The sequence below is a fragment of the Cebus imitator genome, unplaced genomic scaffold (genome assembly GCF_001604975.1).
Source record: "Cebus imitator isolate Cc_AM_T3 unplaced genomic scaffold, Cebus_imitator-1.0 Scaffold307, whole genome shotgun sequence".
Classification (NCBI taxonomy): domain Eukaryota; kingdom Metazoa; phylum Chordata; class Mammalia; order Primates; family Cebidae; genus Cebus; species Cebus imitator.
Window position 1 is genome coordinate 2228769 of NW_016107622.1, and position 20963 is coordinate 2249731.

The following is a 20963-nucleotide window of genomic DNA, read 5'->3' on the forward strand; positions in this document are numbered from 1 at the left end:
TTAGAGCCTGTTTAGGTTTTAAGGGTCATCAGGTCTTCAGGTTTTCTAAGGAGTCACAGCATATATAGCTAAATCTTCTGAATATGAATTTGTGTTAAACTAAATGACATGGAGAGCATAAAAGAACTGTTAAGTATTCTGGTCTGGGCATCAGAAACTTGATACGGTTTGCAGCACAGCCAGGAGGAAGGATCATTCAGGCATTTGTATTAAGTTGCATTGCTGACATCTGTCAGAAACCCGGCTAACAGCCCTTGGCATGAAAAGCACAGTTAAAGTGAAACGGATCTATTCAATGAGAAGCTCAAAACTTTAGCTGGTTTGCAAAGTGTATTTGTCTAGCCACATGCATCATCAGTTCAATATTTCAAGTTTATTTCCATGAATGAGATTTCATTTACTTCCACACACTCACTTAACCTATTGAGTGATTCTAAGCTATGAACAGACATAGTCACCCAAAAAGTAATTACTTAAGAAACGACAGAGAAAACCTATCAGTTAGCTGTTTAGTTATCTTTCCTTTCTTTCTTTCTTTCTTTTTTTTTTTTTTTTGAGATGGATTCTTGCTCTGTCGCCCAGGCTGTGGTGCAGCGGCACAATCTCAGCTCACTGCATTCTCTGCCACCCGGATTCAAGCTGTCTCCCGCCTCAGCCTCCTACCTCTTTAGTTATCTTTTATGCAGCATCTCTAGAAAGTGCCGCACACAGGTTTAATATGGGAGTGAAGAAAACCAACTTGTTTATCTACCTCTAAGTCTCAAAGGCTATTCTGCACACAGCTATGAATTTCTGGGAATAGAAAAGCCACTTTGCAAGTTAGCAGGTGAGGTCAGAGTAGATGCATATTCTCTGAGCACATAAATTAGCCAAAGAAGAGACCACAACACCTTAAATCATCTTCATGGGGCCTACACCATAGAGTATAAAAAGCAAATGCATGTTTAGACATAACAAATTTGCCAAAATAATTGAACTTTTATTACATTTCCCCTGTGACCTTAATTACAGGGGATAATTGTATATATTTATCCTCTAACTAGACAACATGATATTTGTGGTTACGTGTTACTCACACATAGGTTTCTGTTAATACTCAACCTGAACTGTCAAAAGAAGTGGCATTTGTGAGGTCCAGAGAAAATCATCATGGAGGCAGCTCTTAAGTACTAGGTCACAGGGAGGCTCATTTCCCCTAAAGAAATGCTCGTGTTACAAAGGGGTCCTTTCTGCCATTTTTGTTTGAAAACAGTCTCCTCTAAAATAAGCCAGTATCTGTGGAAAAAGAGCAAGAAGAGTTTCCCTCTAGCAGCTGCTCCCTGGAGAGTCACAAAGCTCCTGGCATGCCCCGCACAGAATCCTTCCCAGGCTGCCCATTTCAGCATAGTATCAACCAACATGTTTCAAGTCCATGTGCACCTCCAAATATTGAACTAGAGAATCTCAGAATGTATCCGCAGATGAGCCCAACTAATGACATCCATAGGTAGCCGAGATGGGTCACATTTTTCAGCGTGTAGTTTAAATAAAATCACATTTCTTTCTCTGGTATGCCTCCTCCCTCAATTTTTTCAGTTTCCACAATTTGTTTTTTAGAAAAATATCTGGTATAACCTTATTCAGGTTCCCTCTTACTGCCTGGTCCAAGAACAGTATGGACTTATTCATTCCAAAGGGTTTATTCTGTACAAGAACGCTTGGAGAGACAAAAAACTGGAAAGTCTGGTCAGTGCACTAGTTAGTGATGCTGACTCCAGCTCTACTGCCAGAAACTGGATCTGCAGAACCTGAACCAGCCCTCCCCGGCTAACACTCAAAGGCTTTTGGCTGCACCACAGTCAACAGAGCAATTGACCCCACTCCTTGTAGGTTTCTCCTTGGGAGACTTAGTTTGCATTCTTGCCAATAGATCTTTAAGTCATCCAGATAAAGTTATCCTCACTTCAAACACAAAGTTTAGACCTTAGTTTCTTGCTTCTCTGAAGCCGCAAGGATTCCACACCATTTTTTTTTCTTTTTTTCTTTTTTTTTTTTTTTTTTTTTTTTTTTTTTTTTTTTTTTTTTTTTTTTTGTTTCCTTTTTTTTTTTTTTTTTTTTTTTTTTTTTTTCAGGGCACAGAGGGGGAAAACTTCAAGTGGCAAAACGTCCTGTTCTATTCCTTTCCCAGAACAGTTACATGTCTCTTCAACCTACCTAGGAATCACCAAGCTTTGGATCCCTCCCAAAGTGCTGGGATTACAGGCGTGAGCTGCCACACCCAGCCAGGTTTGTTATGTAGGTAAACTTGTGTCACAGGGGTTTGTTGTACAGATATTTTGTCACCCAGGTACTAAACCCAGTACTCAACAGTTATTTTTTCTGATCCTCTGTCTGCCCATCCCCACTCCGAAGTAGGCCCCAGCATCTGTTGTTTCCCTCTTTGTGTCTGTGTATTCTCATCATTTAGTTCCCACTTATAAGTGAGAACATGCAGTATTTGGTTTTCTGTTCCTGTGTTAGTTTGCTAAGGGTGACGGCCTCCAGCTCCACCCATGTCCCTGTAAAGAACATGATCTCATTCTTCCTAAAGCCAAATTTTAATGTATGACACCGAACTCACACTTTTTCTTAGGTAGAGAACTTAATTCAATCAATCCCATTTAAATCTAATAAAATTTGTTGACGTTTCTATCATGCTGGGTTGAAAAATCAAGCATACTCAAGGCTACTTACCTTTGTCTACGTCTTCATCGAGAGAGAAATTTTGTAAAATTAGAGGCAGTATCTCAGGGAGGAGGTAGGATGCTCTATGATTTCATATTTATATCCCTATTCTAGCAAATGTTCTGGAGTTTTTTTCTAGGACCAGCTTCCCCTCTGCACACACAGGGCCGTGCTTAACCCACCCTTCCAGTTCCCAACTCATCTGTTGCCACTTTGAATGCTTCTTCTAGAAGACCAATTGCCTAGACCCGCAGTCCCCATTGGCCCAAGAGTAAAGAGGCATGGGCCTGCCCCACTCACTCTTTGTATGGCTTTGGCAGTTCATCTGATCTCTTTGATCTTTGGTTTTCTCACTAGTAAAATAAAGAAATAAGATATGGTCTCAAAGTGTCTCCCACTTTTGGAATTATATGTCTGATGAATTATTAGCACTCAGATTCTTGTATTCTTCCAAGTCCTTTAAAGCCAACCCTATCACTCCTTGCAAGTAAATATTACATAACCTCAACCACTATCATTTCTGCAATTTACATGCAGTACAAGTAGCCCAAGCATACTGGGCTTGCTGCCACTTACCTGTTATGTGATCTTTGGACATCAAAGTTTTGTCTGTTTCATTCTAGAATCAACAACATGAGGTGCTGCAGAGCCACTGGGTAAGAACCTGGATATGAGAGGAGAACAGCACTGGAAGTCAGCCAAGTATGATGTGTATACTAATTCCAGCTCTGAAGTGGACTAAAGTCCTGTGCCTCATTCTGATCACCTGCAAAGTGGACATAACAGTGCACTCACCACCTCCCTCAGAGGACGGTTGTGAAGTTCTTAATCCCAGATCTGCCACCAGATGCCACAGCCAGAGGGTCACCCATGTTTCAGAAAACTCTGTATTCCTGGTAGGGAGTTCTGACATTTCAGAAGACTTTGAAATCCTTTTTTTTTTTTTTTAACCACAGGTTACTTTGCAGCTTAATCCCTTGCCTACCTTACAACACATTCTCTAACATCCATTTGATCTAAATATATATTTGCATATATATAATATGCATATATTTTACCTAGCACTTACCTATGCTGTGTCCATTTGACTTGATGTATACATATGTTACTTGGCACATCGTATGAAATGTAAGTCAGTTATTTTTATTATTACTGAAATTATTTTTAGCATCTTTACACTTTTCTTTTTTTTTTTTTTTTTTTTTTTTTTTTGACTAGAGTAGCCTAAAGAATGTAAGAGAAGGATTAGAAAAAGGAATGATGAGTTTCCATTTTTTTTTCTAGAGGAAGAAAGAGAGAAAGAAAGAAAAAGATTTAAAAAAAAGAAAAAGAAAGAAAAAAAAAGAATGAAGGAAAGGAAGAAAGGGGAAGAGGAAGAGGGAGAGAGAACAGGGGTGTTGCTTTATTGCCCGGGCTAGAATGCAGTCTAAAAATGGGTATGTCTGTAATTATGTTTAATAATAGAGACATAAAAAAAAATGAGGGAAGAAAATAATTAACAAGTAGCCAACCAATATTTCATTTAAACCTGTAAATACGTGTGATGTAGTGCTGATAAGAGTGTATATTTTGTGTATTTAAAGTGGAGAGTTCTATGAATGTTAATTAAGTCTACTTGTTCCGGATCTGAGTTCAAGTCCTGAATATCGATGTTAACTTTCTGTCTCATTGATCTGTAAGTCTCCCACTATTATCGTGCAGGAGTCCAAGTCTCTTTATAAGTCTTATATATCTGGGTACTTCTGTATTGGGTGCATATATATTTAGGATCTTTAGCTCATCTTGTTACATTGATCCTTTTATCTTTATGTAATATCCTTCTGTGCTTCTTTTGATCTTTGTTGCTTTGAAGTCTATTTTATCAGCAAAAATTGCAACTCCTGCTTTCTATTTATTTATTTTTGCTCTCCATTTTGTTGGTAAATTTTTCTCCATCCCTTTGTTTTGAGTCTTTGTGTATCCTTGCATGTGAGATGGGTCTGGATGTAGCATACCAATGGGTCTTGGCTTTTTTTGCCTGTCTGTGTCTTTGGATTGCGGGATTTAGTCGATTTAAATTCAGAATTAATAACAATATATATGAAGAAGCTCTTGTAAAGCAGGCCTGGTGGTGATGAAATCTGAGTGCTTGCTTGTTCACAAAAGATTTTATTTTTCCTTCGCTTATGAAGCTTAGTTTGGCTGGATGTAAAATTCTGGGTTGAAAGTTCTTTTCTTTAAGGATGTTGAATATTGGCCCCCACTCTCTTCTGGCTTGTAGGGTTTCTGCTGAGAGATCTGCTGTGAGTCTGATGGGCTTCCCTTTATGGGTAACCTGACCTTTCTCTCTGGCTGCCCTCAGTATTTTCTCTTTTATTTCAACCCTGGTGAATGTGGCGATTATGTGCCTTGAGGTTGGTCTTCTTGAGGAATATCTTTGTGGTGTTCTCTGTATTACCTGGAGTTGAATATTGCCCTGCCTTGCTAGGTTGGGAAAGTTTTCCTGAATAATAACCTGAAGCGTATTTTCCAGCTTGGATTGATTCTCTTCGTCACATTCAGGTACACCTATGAAACATAGATTAGGTCTTTTCACATAGTCCCATATTTCTTGGAGATTTTGCTCGTTCTTTTTAATCCTTTTTTCTCTAATCTTGTCTTTTTGTTTTATTTCATGAAGTTGGTCTTCGACCTCTAATATCTTTTCTTCTGCTTGATCAATTCGGCTGTTAAAACTTGTGCATAGTTCGCGAAGTTCTCGTGTTGTATTTTTCAGCTCCATTAATTCACTTATATTCCTCTCTAAATTGTGTGTTATTTTTAACATTTTGTCAAACCTTTTTTCAAAGTTCTTAGTTTCTTTGCATTGGGTTAGAACAAGTTCTTTTAATTCCCAGAAGTTTCTTATAATCCACTTTTTAAAGTCTGCTTCTGCTAATGGAACACAGTCTTTCTCCATCAGGCCTTGTTCTGTTGCTGATGAGGAACTGTGATCCCCTGTAGAGGGAGAGGCGTTCTGAGTTTGGGTATTCTCAGCCTTTTTAGGCTGTTTTCTTCCCTTCTTTATAGATCTTTACAGATCATCTTTACACTTTTATTTATGCCACTGGCTCCTCCTTGAGGTCCTTTTTCTTCAATGCATAATTACCCAGCAAAATCCACACATCTTTTTTGGAAGAGAGTGAAGTATTTGAGCTCCTGTGTTTAACTCTTGTAGCAGTTTTCACATTTACTTTTATTGTGGTTGTTTTCTCATGTAATATTTTTCTTACTATCTGTACTCTCCTGAGGATCACCACACTGTGTCTTACACATGTTTATACAGTCCCAAAGCAGCTAGCATGTAACATTTCCCATATGGAACTCAATACATTATTGCTAAGGACTTAATGAAAACAGACTTAAGAGCCCGGAAATTATTTATTGGCTGTGTAGCTTGATTGATTTGGACTTGCCAAGTGGTTTAGACAGGGCAGAGGGTATTTTCAGATCTGCCAAAGTGGGCTTCATTATGTACCTGATGTCATTACATCCATAGCCCTATCTGCCCCAGAGTCCATTCCATTTCTGAGTGTATCTATTAGGCTGAAAGCAGAAGTCCTTATAATAGGATTAGACATTTTAATAGCCCCTAGGGAAATAAAAGCACTGCATGAAGGTTATTTTTTTTCTGAATAAAAGCAACTATCCATATAACAGCTAGAAAATGTGTAGTAATTAGAAAATATTCTGTTTCCCCGAAATCATAGTACTGATAAATAACATTTATTGAGTTTCTATCTTATGCCATATATCAGATGTGTCATCTTGTTTAAGCTTCACTACTGCATGGTAGGAATCATTATTATTCCCATTTTATAGATGAGAAACTGTAATTGAAAGGTGGCAAGTAGCTCAAGGTTCACAACTAGCAAGTGATAAAATAATTTGGCCATCGCCAGAGCTCTCTATCTAGACATAAACATTTGGAAAATTTCAGATCAAGATGGCATCCCTGTTCTGGGACTCTCCACCTTTTCTCACTAGGATTTCTGAATATGAATACAGAAATAGGAGTTTTCATGGTCACTGTGCAACCTCCACTCAGTTTTGTTTTGTTTTGTTTTTGAGATGGGGTCTGACTCTGTTGCCCAGGCTGGAGTGCAGTGGCATGATCATGGCTCACTGCAGTGTCAAACTCCTAGGCTCAAGTGATCCTTCCACCTCAACCTCCCCAATAGCTGGCACCACAGGTGTGTGCCACCATGCTCAGCTAATTTTTATTTGTAGAGATGTGGTCTCACTATGTTACCCAGGCTGGTCTCAAACTCCTGGGCTCAAGTAATCCTCCTGCTTCGGCCTCCCAAAATGCTGGGATTACAGGTGTGAGTCACCACACCCTCTGTTCAGCTCTTGAATCTAGATATCCTATTCCTTTGAAAAAAAAAAAAAAAAAAAAACTTGGCTTCCAACAATTGTCATCAGTGGTTGCTAGAGGGGATTTCACACTACTCAGAAAAACACATCCCTGTGGTTTTTGTTGTCAGGGACTTTCTGTGCATGACTCAGGCCTCATCAGCAGTAAAAGCTCAAGCAGCAAGGGTGTCTGCTGCCAGGCTTCACTGCCCCAGGGAGGAGCGGGGCCGGGCTTGCTGTACTGTCCTGCTCAGCGCTTGAGGTTTTGCTGTCCTTCATGACAACAAAATGTTGTCACTTTCACCTGCCAGTACTGACACTAAAAAACCTATTGGTACAGCCCCAGCCCAACAAGGGAAGCCAAGGGGCAGTGGCTAGTCAAGCCAGGTGTGGGAGAGCAAAGAATGAACGGGGGGTGCCTTGGAGGAGGCGGCACCTGGGTGGGCATTGCAGGGAACGGGCCCCTTCTTCCAATCATGGGGCACTTTTTATGAAAGGGAATTCAGAATAGGAATTCCTATCAATGACAAGCCCATGTATGTGGCACAGAAAACATACTTAGTTGTTGAGTCATTTACCTGGCCCAACATGTGACTGAGTGACTTTTTTCTTTTTTGAGACGGAGTCTCGCTCTGTCACCCAGGCTGGAGCACAGTGGTGTGATCTCAGCTCACTGCAACCACCGCCTCCTGGGTTCAAGCGATTCTCCTGCATCAGCCTCCTGAGTAGCTGGGATTACAGGCACATACCACTACACCTGGCTAATTTTTTGTATTTTTAGTAGAGACAGAGTTTCACCATGTTGGCCAGGCTGGTCTCAAACTCCTGACTTCAAATTACCCACCCACCTCGGCCACCCAAAGTGCTGGGATTACAGGCGTGAGCCACCATGCCCTGATGACTGAGTGACTCTTAAACTACTGCAGCATGAAAAGCTGCCCCTTCTCCTTCTATCACCTACCCTAGCCCTGGGCAGCTGAGGGTTGAATGCAGTGTGTCTACTTTCCAAGTCACTCCAACGTATATCTCTTGGATTACACTTGATTATTTTTTTACTATTACCTAACAGCTCCATCTGTTACTAATCCAAAACAGATGCAAATTTTTGTACATTTTATGGACATTGGCAGCAATGGGCATTTTCCGGTTTATGCCCTCTCCATCAGTTGTCATTTTCTGGGTTTTTTCTGCCTTATTCCAGTTCCCAAACAGTTACTCTTTTCTTCTGACCACACAGGCAAAGCACACAGTATTGATCTGATTGCAGCACAAAATCCTCCCGAAATCCTGAAAGCCAATTACCTCATACTGCACAGTACAGTAAATTCTAGGATGGCCTTAGAAAGGGAGTCAGTCAAGTGCTTTATAAGAAAAGAAGCTATAAAAAGAGTGTTCTTCAGATTCTTCCCCTGCTATAATCTAGTCAGGTCATATTTTATTGGCGCTCATTATCCAGGCAGACAGTGATAACTGTGGGAACCATGGAAACATATTATGGCCAAATTGATGCTTCTTCAAAACACCAGTGACTCATGCTGTGGAACACTAACCATGATCCATTAAGGCGTTCCTTGGACTTTTGTCAAGAGGGCCTTCCACTTGTGCATTCCAGGTGCAAGTGCAGCCACAGCTCAACTGGAGAGTGAGGGGGCTCTCCAAAATAAAAAGCAACTCATCAGACTTTTCCCAGGACGAATAAAAAGGTATTACAAATTGCACATTATCCTGGATCAGTTTTATTCAAATGAACCTATTAAGTTAGATGGCATATTTGAATAATCCTAAGTCTTTAAGACACAGTGTGCACTCCCTAGCACAAACCCTTTCTCCTTTTCTCTTCTTTAAACCTAATTATTTACCTCTACTGTTTAAAACTTCAAATAAGGATGTGCATTGTCACTGTAATTTTGCTCATGAAAATGTCAGATTTCTTTATTCTACATCTGATAAAAATAAATACATCTCAATGGATCATTACATTTTCTTAGATTCTGTATCAACACATCCCACTTCAGAGTGCCACAAAGACAGCTGAGATCAAGGATGCCTCTTTTACTTACAATCTTGAAAACAGATCAATTGCTTTACTAACATATGAGATTAAAGTATAGCATTAAAGAAATAGAAATTTTCATAATATAAACATTAATGATAGTTTTAAATTTTTTATTTCTTTTTCTAGAATAAATTATGCAGTGTTCTGTAATGTAAGTAGAGTCAAAATTTTTAAAATCATAATATATCAAAAATTATCAAGTATTTATCAGCTGTGGACAAGGTATTTCTTATTCAGATGACGGCATCTCAGTCAATGGCAAGGCTAGACTTGTGAAGTCTTGGCTAAGGCACAAGTTCCTCTGAATCTTTTTATCCTATTTTATCCTGTCATCTTCTAAAATGTACCAATCATTTATGACTGCAGCAAATCAATAATCAGAAGACTGAATTTTCTGACAATGTTAGCCCTGATATGCGGTTGGAATTTGAATCATACTTGTTTAAGCATAGTTGAAACTAAATAAATTATAACTCTTTTTTTTATTATAACTCTTGTTGCCCAGGCTGAAATGCAATGGCACAATCTTGGCTCACCGCAAACTCTGCCTCCTGGGTTCAAGAGATTCTCCCACCTCAGCCCCCCGAGTAGCTGGGATCACAGGCATGAGCCACCATGCCAGGCTAATTTTGTATTTTTAGTAGAGATAGCGTTCTCCATGTTGTTCAGGCTGGTCTTGAACTCCCAACCTCAGGTAATCTGCCCACCTCGGCCTCCCAAAGGGCTGGGATTACAGGCGTGAGTCACCAGGCCCGGCCAACTTTTTTACTTTTATATGTTAATAACATCTCTTTTAAATGGTTACAAAAGGAATATATGTTCAGTGCAGGTAATTTTAAAAACAGAAAACTACAGAAGCAGCAAGGGTTACCTATGAGCCAGCACTGATACACAATCATCATTTAGATTTTACTATGTGCTCTTCTGCTATTTTTGTTTGTTGACTTGTATGTTGTTTTAAAGAAAAAAGTATTATACTCTCACAACTTGCATTGTATTATTTGACTCTATATTGTGAATATTGTCTCTTATCAGTATGTAAGTGTTTTCTGTAACACTTTCAGTGACTAAATCTGATGCTGTAGAAGATATATAAGAACTTTTAAAAACACATTTAGATTCCTTAAACTTCCCCTTTTATAGATTATGCTGAAAGGAGCATCTTTTTATGTTGAACTTTGGCCCCATCTTTAATTATTTTCTTAGGATACATCCCTACAACTGCTAGGTTATAGCATATAGGAATCATAATGGCCTAGGAAATCTGTTTTCAAATTTCCCTTTAGAAGTTTAATTTATTTAGCACTGTTTGAAAGTTCTCAACAGCCAGGCATGGTGGCTCAAGCCTGTAATCCCAGCACTTTGGGAGGCCGAGGTGAGCAGGCCATGAGATCAGGAGTTTGAGACCAGCCTGGCCAACATGGTGAAACCCCATCTCTACTAAAAATACAAAATTAGCCAGGTGTAGTGGCGCACAGCTGTAGTCCTAGCTACTTGGAAGGCTGAGGCTGAAGAATCGCTTGAACATGGGAGGTGGAGGTTGCAGTGAGCAGAGATAGCATCACTGCATTCCAGACTGGGCAACAGAGCAAAACTCTGTCTCACAACAAAAAAAAAAAAAAAAAAAAAAAAAAAAAAAAAAAAAAAAAAAAAAAAAAGAAGAAGAAGAAGAAGAAGAAGAAGAAAGTTCTCAATGTCTCACACTCCAGTCGACCTGGGGAATTATGAATCATTTTATCTCTACCTATTTGATACATGATAAGAGAATCTCACTGTTTTAATTTGCATGTATTTGTTATTAATGATCTTTAACATTTTTCATAAGATTGATAGCTTAAAAAAATCATTTGTGTTAATTGCCTGTTCAGGCCTTTCCCTTTTCAAAATATGTAGGTATCTATCTTTTCCCTGTAGATTTGTAGAATCTTTCCACTCATTTGACACTTTACCTGACATGTTTTCCCCATTTGTGACTTGTCCTTTAGTTCTGATAATCTTGTATTATAGAGGTTCAGAAATACTCACTTTAGCTCACCAAATCTCTTTTGTTTTCCTTTATAATTTCTAGCTTTCATTTTATTTTTCCAAAGCCTTCCTAGACCCAAGATATTTGTTCTCAAAGTTTCCTTACTGTTTCATTTGTATTTAATTTTTAAATCAATTTCGAATTAATTTTGGTACATAGTAAAAGACAGTGCTCTCTAGCATATTTTGCATCACAGTGCATGTAGAAAAATGCATGTTTTCATGGCACTTGGGGGTAAACAAATGAGGTCGCTCACAGTCAGAGTTTATCAGCCACCCAGGCAACTGAAATGATCACATCTGAGCTCACCTGTAACCCAATACCAGCAAGCCATTGTGCTGTGGCACTTCTGGTATGGGGCAAGTAAAGACATGAACTTTTAAAATGTAAGTAACCAGTCATCTAAGTTACGGAACAATTTCATTTCTTCCCCCACTTATTCGAAATGTCATTTTACTCAAGTAATAAAAACTTCTATGTATGGGCCTTTTCCTAGTATTTCTACCCTGTTTCATTGATCTGAATGTCCATCCTACACTAATACCACACTGTTTCATGTTTTATAGCTCTTTAAATATATTCTAATCTTTGATAATGCATCTTAATTTTTTTATGTTAATTCATATCAGCTTATTCTTTTAGAAAACTTCTCAAAAATTCAAATGTTTGAAGATTTGAGATTGCATTAAATGTAAACGTCATTTTAAAAGGTATTGACATCAACAGAGTATTTTTGTTTTCCCACTTGGAATGCACTTATTCAATCACCCATATCCCTCTCAATGAAGTTTAGTATTTTTCTCCATACAGGTAAATACTTCTTTTAAGGTAATTCCTAGGTATTTGTCATATTTGTTGCTATTTTAATGCTATATTTGTTCCGTATTTTCTATATGATTATTATTTACAATTTTCTACATGATTATTATTGGCATAAAGAAAAATATGAATATTTTATTTCCAGAAAGCTATCAGAGCATAAAATTTGTTTGTCATATTCTGTCTCTAAAGACACTAACTGTGGAGGAAAATATTCCTCTCTTACTGTCTTGGAATATGCAGTATAAACAGAAAGGATAATTCCTAATTATTTGAGTGGCTCCATATTTTTAGAAACATAGTTATAGAAGGGAATACTTTTAGAGTAAGAATCACAGAATATTCTCTTAATTTTCTCAATTTGATTTTAGCTGTTACATCTAAAAAGGTTACGAAGATGCATTATTTAAAAACAAAGGTATAAAGGCTGAAATATTCAGCATGCTTTTAAATTTATGGGCATTTTGGTTTTTAATAAATCACTGTCAAATTTCCTCTAATTATTTCCACATTCAATTGTAATTTTACCGATGATGTTTGCAATGGCAATGAAAAGATAGAGTCAAATGAATGGCTCTTGTAAGCACATCTTTTCCTACAGTAGTATCAAAAGTTTAAAAAAAGAAATGCTTTAATAAAACATTTTAAAGCATAAAACCAAATCCTCAAATTAGAACACAAATGAGAAGAAATATTATTTTTTCTCTCAAAAGTGTACCTAAAGAAAGAGTCAGGGATGAGAAGGTTGTGAAATGCTCCCACCATCTTGCAGAGCACTGAATACTTTCCAGGCCTGCAGACAGTATGTTTCAGAGAAGTGTGGATAAATCAGCAGATCTCTGATTTTTTCGGGGACTAAACTAAACAGATGTTTAAACTCGTAACACTCAGCTGCTTCAGATGCATGCAAACTGTTCTTCAGGTTTATTGAATTGCTGGTTAATACACAGGAACTAAATTAGGTCTATAACTTCAGATGCTCTTTTTTAACGACTCATTTTTCTGTCAATAAAATTGACAACAGAGACCAGCACGGTTGTTTTGTCCGACTCTAATCTGCCCTGTTGAGTCGTGTGACACAGTCGAGCATTGCCAGATACAGGCTGCCACTCTCCCCTGGAGTTTTCATGGAAATAAGATTAGAGAAATATGGCCAGTGTAAGCCCAGAGGGGTTTTCAACAGACATGAGAGATGGCATCAATCATTCCAGAAGGTCTCCCATAGGGCATTTTCATTGATAGTGCAGACTTTATTTGTGTATTCAAAGATAAAGTCCCTTTTTCCGGTAAAAGTCATCTCCTTTGGCATGAGGCTTCCTTTGCTGACCTCAGAGCCTCCTAAATGATTTAGATAGCTTATCTCACCCCTGATCCTGAAAATAGAGAAGAATTTCTAAGATGAAATAGGGAAGTTAAGTTTGACCGCAAATTTCAGTCACGGAAAGAATTTGCAAAATGCAGAATGTACTTATCACAAGGGAAAATTTTTAATAATCCTTTTATAATGGTTTTCAAAGGAAAAAAATGAATAACCCTCATCTTTATCCATTTTGCCTCACTGATGTCAATCTAGTCATTTATTGGCCTATGTGCCCAAACTCTACTCATGAATATTTGGACATTTAATGACAGTAACAAGGACAGATACATTAGCTTGCCAAAGGAATCATGTTAAGTGATATGCTGAATAAAAGCCACCTTGATGATAAATCCCCTTCACACACACACATGCACTCACACACACACATGCACACACACACACACACACACCCCTCCACTTTTAGATGAGAAAAATGAGGAGGCTCAAAGGAAACTATAGGAGGTCAAGTGTGAATGCGTCAACTGCCACTGAGATAGAAATTATTAATATATTTTAAAGCATTGTTTACAATGTTTAATTAATTTAATTACTCATTAAATTAAAATTAAAATTAGAATACTTTTGAAAACTGATTCTGGCTATTCAATAAAACAAGTACCAGTGACCTTTAAACATGATAAAATGTTTACTCTCATTCTAAGTAAGAGAGAAAAAGTAAAAGATTGTGATAACATTACGCATGGATAAAATTGGCAATGACTTTTTCATAACGTTAACGTGCTTATTGATCAGTGTTTGGAAAAACTGGCACTCCTATTTGCTGTTGCAGAAACATAAGCTGGCAGAAGTTCTGCAGAGAGTGATCGGCCATATCCATCAAAATAATACATGCACCCTACCATTAACCAGCAAGTTTCACTTTTAGGAATTGATTCTATTATGTACTCACACTCATGCAAAATGTATTTGGGCAAAGATATTAATTGAATTACTTCTGGTAATACCAAAAAAAGCCCGAATGTGTACCAGCAGAAGGCTGTTAAATCTATATCTTTAAGTTATAAATATGTACAATAAAATACTCAGCATTTAAGAATGATAAGGCAGATAAATATGTGAAAGTTCATATGGTACAAATTTAATTATAAAACTATATTCAGAATAATGTGAAAAATATAATTCTATTTGCACATGTATGTTTATCAGTGCATAGACTAACTCTAGAGGGATACATAAGAAACCAACAAAAATAGTTAACATAGGGATAAAAACAGGAAAACCTTTCAATTTATAACATTTACAGACATTGTTCAGACCAAAAAATAATAATTAATGAAATAATTCAAGAAAGAAAAAAACTAGAAAAAGATGGAAAAAACTTAAAACAATTTCCTGTGTACAGTCAATTCAACATCATGAGTAAAGCACTTACCATATAAAAGGCACTAGGCCCTTATTGGTCATTATTTTTCCCATCTCTATAGGATTTTAGAGTTTGAAAGCATTTTCCCTGAATCGATGCCAAGGGATCTCAATTCCAAAACCTGGACCCATGCTGGCTCCTTTTGAACTATGGGAAAGTCACTGTATCTTTTCAAACATTTCTATCTTTCTCTTTGTACAGTGACTGTAAGACTTCTATCTTCTTTACAAATCAAATGTAATGCTGAAAGATAAACCACAGAATTGTACTTTTTTTTTTAGCAAGCATGTTTCATAATCCTAAAAATTGTTTCCTGATTTGGGATCTTTAGAAACAGAGTTAGAATATCTTAATGTCAATCATTTTAATTCAAAGAACTAATTTTGTAAATCATTTCTTTCTCTTGTATTTTCTCTAATTTAAGTCAATATACAATTATTTTAGCTACTTCTCTTCTTATTTGAGTTTTTGTTGACAAACTGCACCAACAGCATTTATTTAGCTATTATGGCAGTGAGTTATTTAACTTTGACCTTTACTGACCAAATCTATATAAATACTGGGCATGCAATAGCCATTCCCTGGGTTACCTTGGGCACTCTACCCTCATAAGTTACCACTGTATTTTGCTTTAAGATTTCTACAAAACCAGGTTCTTACTCACACTATATTAGTTCTGCTGAGGCTAGGAGCTCCTGTCAGCTCTGATTAGATTCTATTTCTCACTACAAGCATATTGTGGAATGTGCTTCCATAATAAAATTTAGTCTAAAATAGACTGTGTGCTAAAGGTCAAACTATCACAGCTTTTGACTTCCCTCTAGATTCTAAATTAATGTTCCAGTTCATGAATCTTCTCTTCTATATTTGTTGGCAGGGTGGCATAACCTTAGTGGAAAAAAGTTCTGATCATTCACCAGTCTGGCTCCATTGTGCCTTGGTGGTGTTACTTGGAATAGGTTGGATTCTGGGAATCTGAAATGCTTGCTACTCGAAAATTAGGTAGTCAAGGTCAGTGTATGCCTCTCCTTGTCAGTGCCTCCTCTGAGATTTGTCTCTTTATTGGATATGCCGTTTTCCTTCCCCTTAGTATACTTCCATAACACTAGTACCACAGGAGAATGGGGAAGCTCTTTAGAGCATTGATTTCCAAAAGATAATCAAGAACCCCATTGAGTTCCCCAAGATTTTAGAATTGACTCTCAATTAATAGGTCTTTATTAAGTACCTATTCTGTAGCTTCAAATCATATATAATGCAGTTAAGGAGATGAGACATAGACGTGTGCAGAGGTAATAGAAAGCAGTAAAGAGTGGTACTAGATAAATGATAAATGAATTAAAATGCCATGGGAGGCCCGGGCGCGGTGGCTCACGCCTATAATCCCAGCACTTTGGGAGGCCGAGGCGGGTGGATCACTAGGTCAAGAGATCGAGACCATCTGGTCAACATGGTGAAATGCCGTCTCCACTAAAAATACAAAAATTAGCTGGGCATGGTGGCGCAGCCTATAGTCCCAGCTACTCGGGAGGCCGAGGTAGGAGAATTGCTTGGACCCAGAAGGCGGAGGTTGCAGTCAGCAGAGATCGGGCCATTGCACTCCAGCCTGGGTAACAAGAGCAAAACTCCGTCTCAAGAAAAAAAAAAAAAAAATACCATGGGAGAACACAATCAGAGAGCATTCACCTCCCCGTGAGATAAACATGAAAGACTTCTTGGACAGCTTCAATTGGGTTTTCAGGGTAGGTAGGATTTGGGCAATTAGTGAGGGAAGAAACACTACCAATGGTGGAAAAGGCATAAACCAGAGAATAAAAGCAGTAGCGAAGCACAAAAATGGGTTTGGGGGTGCAGTGAGTATGCACTGGCTGGGATGGAGGTGTTTGGGATACGTAGGTCATAGGGTTGCCACACTTAGAGACAACTCGCTCAGCACTGATTGAGTGGGTAAGTTAAATATTGAAAACAGAAAGAGCCAGTACCCTTTTACAAAAGCTGGAATGTAACAAAAGCCCACCAAGAGTTTTGCCTAGGCCTTTTCTGGGCCTTGAAGCATGACAAGATAGTGAAGGAATTCTTAAAAGGACCAATTTAGGACAAACGATTTTACTGGGGGTCTGCAGAAACTCCTCAAACTTCCATGATTTAGCCCAAGGCAAGATAAAAGTAATCATCCCAGCACCAGGATCCATTTAGATTAAGTAAACTTACTGAGACTCCAGAGGAAGGTCTCCAGAACTCAGATCTTAGTTACAGATTAGAAGAAATTAATCAGTTATATCTACAGATGAATGAACACTTACACGTAGTCCTAAAGCTTACAAGGTATATAAGCTCTGGAAAACTGTGTAATTTTGAGTTGGTCTGGTGATACTTTCCAGTTCTTCTCCCTGCACCCGGCTGTAGAAATAAACTCTTCAGCCAGTTCATCATCTGCATCTTGTTATTGGGACATGAGATTAAGTAGCGCGGGTCTCAGTTTGCTTTGTGAATAGCCATGTGACAGCAAAGGGAAGCAGAGACAACATGTCAGAAGGCCATACAAGACGTGGCCTCTTATCTACCCCCACTGCACCTTGAGTCTCTCTTCTTTACATCCACAAGAAGCTAGTGTTCCCAGGGGTTCACATATGAGATGGGGAGCTTAAAGGTTTGGGGACAGAGCCCTTGACATCTTTTCTTTCCAGAGATTCCATAGAAGCACAATGAGTTCTGTACAATACACAGATTGTTCTTCCAGCTCTGGTCCTTACAGACTTCTGTAAACCACTAACAGTCATTTTCATGATTAATATATGATATGATAGCAAAAGAGTTATGTTCAAGTATCCTGCTTATTTGAGTATTAAACAAAAGAGAGAACTCGAATTTGTTTTTCTTCCTAAGACACTAAGCAGCAGAGAGGGTAAACTATGGGATCTCGTATGGAAAGTGGGAGCCCCATGGAGGGACAGAGTTCCAGGCAGGTACAGGAGCCCTGTTGTCCTTCTCCGTATAAAATTAATATGACTGTGCCACACAACACATTTGGGCTGAGGGAGAACATTGCAGGGGATACAATTTTTTCTTTGTAAGAAAAGGGCAAGACTTAGCAATGCAGGGATTGCAACAATGATACATTTTTCGATTCACTTGTCATTTGAAATTCTCTTAAATAAAACAACTAAGAAACAACAACAGCAATACCTAAAGTACATGCCTCAGCAAGCTGACAATCACTGCCACCACCCTGGCACTGACTCCCTTCCAACCCACAATGGCAGGCCACAAACGGGCACCCAGAGCCCCAGCAGCTTGGAGACGGAAAGAGGATGCTTCCACAGTCTGGGAAGAAGAAGAAAAACTGGAGAATAGACATCGATGACCAGCTATTTTCCAAAGGTGACTGAGGGTGACAAGCGCTTAGAAGAACACCAGTTTTGAATGCTAATCTGGTTTCCAGTCTCACTTAACACCCTTAAGGCTCTAATAGAACTATCTTTCTTTCCAAATAGTGTTCCTCCCTCACATTCTTTCCCCATTGGGAATCTTCTCTGATTTTAGATCATTTTAGCCTTGTTTGGTTCCCAGGTGGCTAACACCTAGCAAAGCATTCCTTCTGAGACACGTGACCCGGGGTGCTCTCAAAACAGCCATTGTCTTTGTCTTAACATCAGGACCAAAGCAAGGTCTTTATTTCCCTGAATCTGCCCTATCTTAAAAACCTCCTTCCTCTTCTCTTTTCAATTGCTCACAGTCTATTCAAAACACTTGAAAGCATCACTTTGTCATGATATTTCCTTTCTTGGAACCATACAGTTACTCTTTATTACTTCTGAAATCCAACTAAAATCCAAGACCACGTTATTACTTTCCAGCTAGTGAATTTTCCATCCTCCCACATTTGTTTGGACCCAACTGCCATATCTCTTATTAATTTACGATTCTGATGCAACCAGGGAGTTTTATTTGTTATCCTTTCTCTCTTATCACACATAATATATTTTCCATCTTAGCACATGTGCCCTGATCCTTGCCCGTATCAATTAAAATCTTCAGGATGGTGGCTTTCACTCAAGATTTACCTACAATGAGTTTTTCCAAAGAGTAAATCATTGTTCTTCCTTCTCAATCCCTTAGAACTCCACAGTTATAAACATAGAGAATGATGAGAAGGAGGATGATAACTAGGATGAATACAATAATAAGAACAGCTTATATTTAGGCAGAAGTTTATAATTTGTGTGGCAATTTTACATACACACGCACACACACACACACTATCTTATATTATTTTTATCATTTACTTAGAAGAAACTATGTCCTAAACTCTTTACTTCCCCACATCTTTCTATATGCCACATAATTCTCTGTATACATGGAATGAGAGATTGATTGATAAATTCAGCTTTTGTTACATGATTTTAGAAAATAATTTCCCAATGAGTTCTTCTGTTTTCTTGCCTTACAAGTTGTGAAGATAACTAATTTACCACTCACTGACCTCTACCAGCAGAGCTTTGAGGATTAATGATAAAATTATACAAGCCTCATTTTACAAGATCACAAAGAGCAGAAGCAGAATTTAGGAGAATTATGGCCCCCAAAGACATCCAAAGGGAACACATTCCTTCATCTCTTCCCTATTTCCATTTCAGCTTTAAAGATGTGAAGTAAGCACAACAAGAGAAAAAATATCCCAGAACTCTGGAGTGTTTATCCTAAAAATCAAGATAGGTTCTGGCCGCCAGTGAAACTGACCAGCAGCTTTGGCAGAAATATCTTTCCATGGTATATTATTAACTGTGCGCACAATTCAGACCCCTGAGGCAACTTCCAAATAAATGCTCATTTCCACGGGCATTAAAATCTATTACCTTGGGGGCAAATGTTCTAAGAAAAGAAAATCGTGGTTTTTCATTACTAAATCAGCACTCTAAAATAAATGTCTGCTCTATGACCATATTTATTGAGAAATAATAATATTCTGGGCATCGTTTTCTCCAAGCTACTAATTTCTTCCTCTTAATTCTGCAAAATATCTAATAAGCCACACTATGGGATGCCCCTTTGGAGAACAGGACAACCTCACACAGCTGCCATTATTGCCTCTCTTGGCATTTCTACAACACTCTGCCCTTTTGGTGCTTTCCGTTTTTTCAGAGTCTACTTTTGTTGAGGGCAATGTAACTATACCCAAGGTATATTTAAATAACCATTAAGGAGTGCTTACAATGACAGAGGAAAAGTGAAAAAATCTAGCACAGCAAAAAGGAAGGAAGAGGAAGAGGTAATGAACGTGCAACTAGCACAGACCTGCGACTAGCATAGCCTGATGTGATGCCAGGTGTTTTACTTATCATTTGAAAGAATCATGCAATAAAAATGTACATGCTCTTCACCTATATTCACTGATTGTTACTCTGTTGCTTCTTGGCTTTCCCTCTCTATAGAAATAGATAGTACATTTTAAAGTAAGTTGTAAACATCATGATACATCACCTAGAAATACTTCAGCATCTATCTCCTAGAAACAAGGATGCTCTTCCACAAAAATTGGTGTACCATCATCAGTCTCATTACTGATGTTAAGTTTGATCACTCACATTAGGTAGTATCTGCCTAATCTCTCAACTGGAAGAATATAGTTTCTCTTATAATTTGAAAGTAACATGGAGAGTGTTACTTTGAGATTATTCTTTTCCTCAACAATATTTTACCTATTTTGACATCCACTGGTGACCTTGAATCAATTATTACATTGGCAGTTACAGAAATATAATTCCTATTTTACTGATAAGGCTTCAATTTGTACCTTCCCCATATTAATTAGCTAGAGTGTGGCTCAGTCTGACTTCAAACCTGGTCAGGGTCTCAGACTCATCATCAGCTGCTATTTGGGATCATACGGGGACAGTCAGGTGGGAAGGGCTCCCTGGCAGAGCCTCCAACTGACCTGGGCACAGAGAGGGGTGCATACTGGGGTGGAGCCACAGAAGTTCCTGCCATTTGCAGTGGGGAGGAGCCTGGCCCTTCCTCTTCCTGGGTGGAACTTGAAATTCAAGCTGCAAGGCAGGAAGTCTATACTAGCAGGACTCTCACTCTGCAGAGAGTCCCTATTTCACCCCTTTCTTCACTTTTTACCAAATAATTTCCATTATTCCCACCCTTCAAATTGTTTGCGAGCCTACATTTTGTGGCCATCTGACAAGGACCCTGTCTTCAGCTGACTTAAGGAGAGAGGAGGGATAATACTGTCCTG

The 20963-nt window shown here is 38.3% G+C and overlaps 1 long non-coding RNA gene across 2 annotated transcripts in view; it reads right to left on the reverse strand.

The window, feature by feature from the left end:
* LOC108285810 overlaps positions 1 to 20963 on the reverse strand; it is a 307857-nt gene that overhangs the window by 14781 nt on the left and 272113 nt on the right. The window contains exon 2 of one of the 2 annotated variants that reach the window (XR_005196135.1): positions 3280 to 3367. The exons of the other annotated variant lie outside the window; for it this stretch is intronic. This is a non-coding gene — a long non-coding RNA (uncharacterized LOC108285810). The remainder of the gene's footprint in view (positions 1 to 3279; positions 3368 to 20963) is intronic. 2 annotated transcript variants of the gene reach the window in all.